Source organism: Aedes aegypti, chromosome 2 (genome assembly GCF_002204515.2).
Source record: "Aedes aegypti strain LVP_AGWG chromosome 2, AaegL5.0 Primary Assembly, whole genome shotgun sequence".
Classification (NCBI taxonomy): domain Eukaryota; kingdom Metazoa; phylum Arthropoda; class Insecta; order Diptera; family Culicidae; genus Aedes; species Aedes aegypti.
Genome location: NC_035108.1, coordinates 310,692,050 through 310,701,729, shown reverse-complemented (window position 1 = coordinate 310,701,729; position 9,680 = coordinate 310,692,050).

Here is a 9,680-nt window from a genome sequence, read left to right as displayed (position 1 = left end):
TTACACTCTGATTTTACGAAAATCCCAGATTTTGTACTATTGGCCAAAAAATCAAAATTTATTGCGATGACATCTTGTTTTGTCGCTAAATATTTTCTCATAGATGTCTCGTTACCAACAAAGACTTGTAACTTTTTACATCAATCAGGTAATAGAAACTCTTCGAAAATTTATCGTTTTGCAACAGAGTTTTTTTTTATTTACACTTAAGGTGAAGATGAATCGAAGCCAAACTTCAAATTTTCAAGAGCATAGATCTGGAAAACCAAACATTCGTTTAAGCTGAAAACTTAATCGATTGGTCACTAGCTGGTTGTGATCAATCGATTAGGTATTCAGCTCAAACGGGGGTTTGGTTCTCCAGATCCGTGCTCTTGAAAATTTTAAGTTTGGCTTCGATTCATCTTCACCTTAAATGTATTGTACTAGTATTACGCATAATATATTTTGGAACCTGTTTGTCTTCAACCAAAATTCTATACGATGACTTGTGAATTCGTTTATTTCTGTCCAAACATCTGTGAGTTTAGATTCAAAGTAAAAAAGGTTAAATACCGTTAAGTCACCAGTCACCGTGCGGCCTCCATTCACCATGCACATATACAAATTCCTCCAGAATATTCATACAATTTTCACAAACTATTCTTTTGTCAACAAAATAAGACAAAACTGATGAAACAAAGTAGTTCTTGTCGCAAAGAATTTTGAAAAACCTAGTTTATGTAGTCAAAATCATGTGAATTCTGTTTGATAATGAGATTTTTCAATACTCTTAGTAGAAACGCCAAAAATTCACATTTTTCATTCTTACGACAGAGTATGAAATTTTTCAAAATTTCAACAAGTTTTTATTGTAAATACTATGAGTAAGATGTATTTTATCGTATGAGCAACGAGATTTTATGCATATTAGATATTCTATTGTGTTGCAGTCGAAACCCAAATGCACGGTGAATGGATCCTTTTCAATATATATGGTCCTTATTACCGTGCACTAGTGTAAAAGGCATGAAATTATTCGTAACATTAGATTCATTGTTATGTGGTCATTAAACTACTTCATATTCAGTTTTTGAGTGAACATGGAATGGTTTGGACTATGAAGTCAAACCTCCTATAATGATTTTAATGAAAAAATAATTATTTAGCCAATTTTTAAACTTTTTATGGTTTTTATTATAAATGAAGATTTGAATACTCTTAAACATGAGTGCGCACACTACAAGCAACATAGTTGCTCCATCAACAACGTTTCTTCATGATTCAAAATTGAATCATGACGAAAACTATACGCACGGTGAATGGTGCACTAGTGTGCACGGTAAATGGTGACATAGAACGGTGCGAGGCGACCTTCACATGACATTTTCAAACATAATTTTTGAGTAATTTGTTGTTATGCATCACTAGTTTTAGATATTTCCCTGAATTATTAAATAATTGCACGCTACGTAGTGATATTCATGTACGCTTCAAATTATTTGGAAATGTTATATAATTTTTTGAAGTGCAATTTTTTTTTAAATGCACGGTGAATGGTAGCTTGACGGTAGTTAAATAGTTAATCAATAATTCATAATCAATGATACCGTAAAACGGGGTAACTTTGATAATGCGGGTAACTTTGATAGTGCGAGCCCCACAACATACTAAACGAAATAACAAAGTTTCTGTTAATCAGTTAAGCAAAACGAATGCAAAAGTATTGGAATGATACTTCATGTCAAAGCTATTTTCGTTGAAATCAATTACATTTGAGGCTTTATATGCAATTATAAAAAAATTAATAAGATTTTAGCATTTTTGAAACGTTGACAAATAATCTGTTCTACAATCACTATTTGATGAAGTCATAATTAGTTCGTCACATATCCTTGGCAGCCTAGTTGTAGTAAAACATGAATTCGGTCTCAAATCTCTTAGCGAAAACCATTTTTGCAAACTGGGGCCATTTTTGTAATCTTAGTCAGAAATTTCCATATAGCGTTAACCCGTATAGGCCTGAGTGAAAGCAAAAATACTGAAACCATCACCGCTCAGCGAATTCTTAACGGATTCAAATGATTTTTTGTCAGTTCACTGGCCCACATTTCTAGTTTCTAGAAGTGGCCAGATGAACACGGAAATATTCCTGTGGCCGGAGTTATTCCGGTGGGTCACTGGGGCAAGTCGGGTAAAAAATGGCTGTTTTTTGGGACATGCCAAGTTACCTCTATTTATTTGCAATGACAATCATTTTAATTTGCATAAATCATTAGGATCTGATATTCAACATCATAAATGAAAAGTTTTGCACCGCTTAAAATATACTGGATGTGGCTATTCAGACGTAATGCCCGGAAGAACCGGCTATAGATTTGTTGGGTACTAAACCATTTTAATTCTCGAAAAGTAGAAATGAAACATAATTGTGCCCTAAAATGCGTTCCCATAAGTTTGGCACAGTTGTTTGTAACTTTTATTGATTTTTGTTCATTAGAATTTTGTTCATTAGATCAACTCCGTTAGCACCGAATGATTATCAAATACTATCAAATTTGAGGCGAGACGTGCTGATCTCAGGTTACATGATATGACAAGATTCTTGTTAATCTGATGGAAGTGAGTACATAGAATAACCTTGATTTTTTTTTTTTTTACAACCGTATGCATTCAGTGGTTTATCACTAGCATATTGAAAAAAAAAACATTCTCAGAACTAGAAAAATCAATATATACTTTCCGTAACAATAAGAAACATCGTACGCCGATGACAGTAAGTTTCTGGATACTTACTGTATCTTTCTGGCGATTCTTTTCCTCGGAAGATTGCACAGTTTCAAACCTTAAATTTCTAGAAAATACAATATTACTATCTTCGAATAACAGAATGTTTTATAAGCTAAGGTACCTGACCTCGGACCCAAATGTCTGTGATCCTTGTTTCCACTATTCGGAAATCAACGCTTCTCATAGTTTCTGAAGTTCTTCTTCTGATTCTGTTTTGATATGAAACCTATTTTGTATAAAATTTCTATCATGTCCACGTTAAGAATAACTTTTTGCGTATCCTTGAAAGTATATTGGCAGCATAGGCTGAATCTATTTATTAAAACAATAAAATGTTTAAAAAAATATGAAGAGTTTTTTTTTCTCACTTTTTCTCTCTCAAGTGGGTATTATTGCCCTGGCTTCGAACAATCTTCGTATGATCACGCAATGATCCATACTTGGTATACTACCAAACTGTACAAGCATAGCCATGCGAGATATTTTTTGTCTTAAACTTAAAGTACTCATTGGACCATATGATCAGAACATTGTATCGTAAAATGTTGAAACTTAGGGGACTATTTTGTAAATCGAGCAGATTCTTGTGACTCGTCTGTAATCACTCTCGATCAAAGTAAGCAGGGGTATTTCAGATGTCACCAGATGCCATAGTAATCCAGTCACATAGAGTGACAAATGTCGAAAAACTCGAGTGAGAGAGCCGAGACGAGCGAATTTTTTGGTCGACCGTGACTCCAGTCGATTCATTTTGCTCGATTCGACTTATAAAATAGGGCTCTTAAAAGTGGATTTCATTCTTTACGTTCATTTTATTGTAAACACTGGACGACTCACAAGCATAACTGTACTGAACTTTTCTATACCTTCTATTTCGAATGCTTCCAGTTGTACAATAGCATAGCTGTTGTAAGTGGTAAATATTCTCAGGATTCGATGGAGATCGGAAGCATTTTTCATAACTGTTGATGTGAGCGCTTTATTTAAGTTAGAAAAGAAATTCCACGCATTTTAGGTTAGCCTGATTCGATACAGTGTGTTGAGTTTTGCGTTTATTCATAAACATTCCAATTTTATCGACCTTTAACGTAATGGATATTATTTGAACATTATGAGTTTTGGTTCAGTACGTAAGAACTAACATAATCTTGCAGTCGTGCAAATGTCGATCATGAAAATTGAAAAACTCTCGGTATTCAAAACATTTTTATCGAATTAAGGTTATTTCTTCTTCAATCGTTCAAAACAAGATTTCATTCATCGATGATCTTTGTCTAACCAGAGGTCAGTTTAATACAGAATTTCTGCCCATTTCCGTCAGAATCCAAGTTTTCGGTTCTCTGCCTTTGTCCATCAGAGACCTTTTTTCGCTGGTTTCTGCCTATTCCTATCAGAAACCGTCAATTTTCATCTCCGCCCATGTCCGTCGGAGACTACTTTTTGAATCATTTCACAGGAATTTTGTTACTTGATACTTGCCAATAAGATTATTTTCGTTCTACCAACTACGCCAATGTAGTAATTCAACGTCTTTGCGAGCCAAGATTAGACCAATAACTGATAGTCTGTTTATTTCTTATTTATCTAAGCCTACTTATTTCTTATATCTCTAAACCTGCCTACACTCAAGAAAATAGCTTCCTTCAATTCATGTGAATTTGCACATACATTGCTCAAATTGCCAAAATCATTAGTTTTATTTGTGTCATATATATAGCATTTGAAACATATTCAAAGTATGTGCAAGTTATACGTTCTTCTGAAGCACATTGTGCAAAAAATATGGCGTCCGTGTGAAGGTTTCGCGGTAATGATCTTGTTGAGCTGTATTTATCCAGCGTTATTTTGGCTGCATCGGAAAGTATATTTGCTAAAATTCAATACTTTGATATTATTTAACTTATGCTTACTTTTATGCAGATCGAGAATCGAATTTCATCTGAAAGATGTTACAGCAAAAAAAGATTATCGACTGATGAACTCGCTGCCCACAGAGATTGCATAGAAGACCAATACGAGTCGCCCCAAAAAGTTGATAATTTTTGGTTTGTTTTCTTCTGCTGCTCATTCTGATTCATTGTTTCATCGTACTACACATATTGAAACTGTTCTAATGTGTTTATCAGACTATATAATAAACTTTATTTATATTCACTTATTTGTTTTCGCTCATTATTGGATTTAACAAAAATAAACAAAAAACCTTCATTGAAATGATTTGGTCGGTCAATATACTCCATTGAAGTCGCCCATGTAAAGTATGTGCCTGGATTATGGATTTGATATGAAATAATCATGCTTTCAATGGAAATTAAGATTGGCGACAATTCATTGATTACGCACATACTTTCCATATGCAAACCCCCATTGCAAAAATTCATATGGGTTGGCACATGAATCAAATGAAGACATTATCTTGAGTGTATCAGTTCAATTACAGTTCATTACTTCCTCACAACAACATTCTACAGGGCCCTTCCTTAGCCGAGCGGCTAGAGTCCGCGACTACAAAGCAAAGCCATGCTGAAGGTGTCTGGGTTCGAATCCCGGTCGGTTTCGTAATGGAGTAATAGAGTATCATCGTACCTGCCATACGATATACGAATGCGAAAATGGCAACTTTGGCAAAGAAAGCTATCAGTTATCAACTGTGGAAGTGCTCATAATAACACTAAGCTGAGAAGCAGGCTCTGTCCCCGTGAGGACGTTAATGCCAAGAAGAAGAAGAACACATTCTACAATTTTGTTCACTTTGTTCAGGGTATAAATAGCGGGACCTTTTCATCATATTCGGTTTTCATCTATCTCTGAGTAATCAAAACAAGAACTGTACAGAAATCGATGCTTCAATGCCTATCAATGGAAATGGAGTAATGCAACATGCACTATACACTGAAGATACGGGTAATGTCAAAATAGATCCTAATAATGGTCGCAGTGGGTTATACGAATAGAAGAAGAAAAAAGTCCATAAGGAATTATCCTGAGAGGTGCCCCGTGCAATTATAAAACTATATTTTTTCTCATATACTGAGCTGGACCAAACTAATGTAAACTATAAATAGTTTTTTTTTTCTAAAGTTCAGTTGTCCAAATACACATTTATTGTACGACATTTCCCAGAAACCCATTCCCCAGAATGGGACATTCACCAGAAATGCATTCCCCGGAATAGGACGTTCCCCAGAAAAAATAATAATAAGTGATTTTTGGGTTGTTAAAATCCAGGTAAATGATCAGTAGTAAATAGTGAACACAATTAACTGAAAAATTTGCGGAAAACCGAAACCAAATTTTAGTTTTCATAGGTAGACCATTTTTGTTTCGTTTTTTTTTTAATGACAAGACTTCCTTGTTGCAGTCTTTTATTTATTAAACGGAGAATATTTATATCCACATATTAAAAAATTTATCAAATACAGCGCCACCTATGGTCGGAAATGTAATTATTACCGTTTGAACAATTTTTATATATTTTGATGACTTTCTCCTTACAAATTTCAAGCTCGTTCAACGTCTTTTTAGAGTTGATGGATGCTGATCAAATTTTAATAGCAGTAGTTTGCTGTAAATAGAAATTATCAAGGACAAGATAAATTTTCTAGTGTACGTATATTTCATTTTTCTCCATAATTACGAAGACAATAAACCTAGAAAGAACAGCCAATGTTCAAAAGAATGGAGAATATGTTATGAAAGGAAAAGAAAAACAAATTTCATCAATTTTTTTTTTTTTAATATAAAGAATATTACACTAATACATATCACCTTTTGAAAATACAATTAAAAAGAACAGACGATTTAAAAAAAGAAAGAATAACTATGAATACAAAACAAACAATTTCTCGAATGGCTTGGGTCAAGTTTGATCATAAAACATAGTATGACATATGTAAGAGCAGCTTATCTTAAACAGTTTCGCTACTTTTCTCCGAACGTCGGTTCTTCGAATGCCGTTTTCCCGAACGCCTGTTCCCCGAATACCCAGTTTTCCCAAATAGCCCAGTTCCCCGAAAAGTTGTTAGGTCTCAATTGTCATAACTTTTTGTGTTTCAAGGTGGTGAATGAACCGAGTTTCGAGTTTCACCGTCCTCAGCAGTTTTGGCAAGATGTTTTTAGTCTAGAATTACCTTAGGGGTGATCCATTAATTACGTAAGGGGTTGTGGGGGGAGAGGGGGTTTGAGAATTCTTACGTGACCTACAAATTATTTTTAATTTTCATACAAAAAATCTTACCATGGGGGGAGGGGGAGGGGGGTTTGTGAAAAACCGCCAAAAATGTCTTACGTAATTAATGGACCACCCCTTATAATCTATACGATCTCCTTCTTTTGATTGCTTATCATTCTTGCTAGTTCAGCACCCAGTCCCTCAAGTCAATTATTGTATTTGTTTAAACTGCATAGCTTTTCGAGGAAACGAGTCATTTGGGGAAATGGCTTTTGGTGAAATGGGTCATTCAGAGAGCTGGCATTCGGAGAATTGACTTTCGGGAAAAAGTAACACAATAATGTTTAACAGCTTTTAAACGTCATTTTACTCTAAAGATTCTAAGGTCTATTTATGAATCACGTAGTCGCCACCTGCGTGATCTTTTGTCCATACCATCGTTTTGAAAATTAGAATCTTAGACATAGATGGTTTGCCAGAAACAAGGGAAACAAACACTCGCCTTTAACAGTTTTTTTTTTGACGCAACATGTATTCGCTTGAGATCCATAATAATTATTTTGACGAAATAATATTTTGGATGAATTGACGTCGGTGTTCGGGATTCGAAGCGTCTGGGAATTCGAATCAATTCAGTAAGTACATTTTTTAACATCAAAAGACTAAATAAAACAAAATTTATTTCTTCTCGCTTTTTAAAAATGTATAAAATCGATTCTGGGGAACGTCCTGTTCTGGGAATTGTCCCTTTCTGGGGAATATCTTATTCTGGGGAACATCATTCTGGAGAATGGCGTTCTGGGGAATGTCATTCTGGGAAATGTCCTACAACCCATTTAAAGTTGATGTGGTATTTTACCGAAAAAAATATTTGCTGTGATATTCTATCTGGTTGAAATCGGTACTTTTTAGGGCAAGTGTGTCGCTTGTTTGGTAATAAAAAAGCATTCGATTGAAACTTACAACATAATCATAATAGTAAACTAGGATGGGACATCGGTAGTAGTTTTTTCTCTTGGATAATGAGATTTTCTGACGCTTTTGGTCACAAATCATTTTTTTATTTATCAACATATTTTATATTAAACTGTTACCAGTAGTTTCTGTCAATGAAATCATTAAGCATCTCAATCGCCCTAGCGCCCCAACCATTGTTATTAATCGTTTCACGATGTTCAAGCAGGCTCTGTTTCAGTAAGGATGTAACGCCAAGAAAAATATTAAGAATAAAAAGAAAAAGTGTAATCAATTTTTAGCGATAGTATCAAAATTAAAATTAAGTACTAACAAGGTGAAGACTAATTCTACTACTTAAAAACAAGAAGTCCGCCAGATTTTTGCACTCGAAATAACACTCTTTTTCTTCTTGACATTACGTCCTCACTGGAACAGAGCACTTCGATAGTTATTAACTGCGAGATTTATTTGCGAGTTGTGTGGCAGGTACGATGATACTCTATGCCCAAAGACATCAAGGTGTTGACTGACCCCGGATCCTTTTTTTTTTGTATATGCATTTCCGCGTTTCCAAAATCTAACCGTGCCAAAATCGTAAAACTTTGCCGAACATATAAATTTTCTCAATGTAAAGAAAATTGAAGAAATATTGTTACTAGCGCCACCTAGCAGATAAATATTTTATAAATATAGAATCGAAATCTAGCGATCTACGGTCCACACCGCATCAACTCGCCAAACGCTACTCTCGACCCCACGCTTCAGTCTTCAAAAGTCCCGGTTTGATGGGAACAACCCGTTCCAACAGAGCCGCCACCACCAGTTTTTTATTAACACGTTGACAGGCCTCGTGTGAAGTCTCCGACGATTCCCACCGTCGTCAATTACGTCATCCATCACCGACGCATGTGATTACCAGCGTGCGATACTTCATCATCTGGAAAAATCCAAAAGTCGCAGTTTGTTGCCGTATTTGGAGTGACAGTCGCAATACCTTTATCGCCAATGCGCTAAATACGAAATCCTTCTTTGCCATCGCATTCTTCGTCCGTCACTTCTGCTTTGCCTGCGCATTCAACGCCGTCGCTTCTGCTTTGCCGGCGGCCTTCATCGCAGCATCTAAAAGGGTCCGTGAGTAACAAAACAAAGACAAACTAACCATGCGCATGCGTTAAATACCTACTCCGCACAACTAATCGATCTTGAAGATGGAGTAGGATAGAAAAACCGCACAAACATTAGGGAAAGTAGGAAGAAGAATTAATAGGAAAGGAACACACAAACATGAATATAAACCTAGGTGATAAAATTTGAATAAACGTCTAAATGTTTTGCTATTCTCAACTAAGTTATGTATTTTTGTAATATGTTAATACTTTCCCTGTAACAGTTTTTCTTGGTCTTCGAGATTTCTCACGTTCACGTCGTTCTACCTGTTTCTTTTTCTGTTTTTTGTTCGCCAGGGTAGACTGCCAGGGAAGTTAGTCTCTCCACTCACGTGTCTGAAGCGAACAGGAAAATTTGAATTGATGAGTTCTTCCAGTGATGACAATCGTGAGTGTTATTTTTGTGTGTCGGTAGAACGATGATCAGCATCAACTATGTTTGAGAATCGCTTAAGGCGACCTCTATATCTGAGAAATCTCGATCCACCATACCTTTCTGTATTGTTTCCTAAATAGCTACATGGACTCTTATTGTAACCTTCAAAAGTCTACATTATCTTTGTATGTATAATTTTTATTACTATTATTTCTATATTTTCTATTCTATATTTACGGCT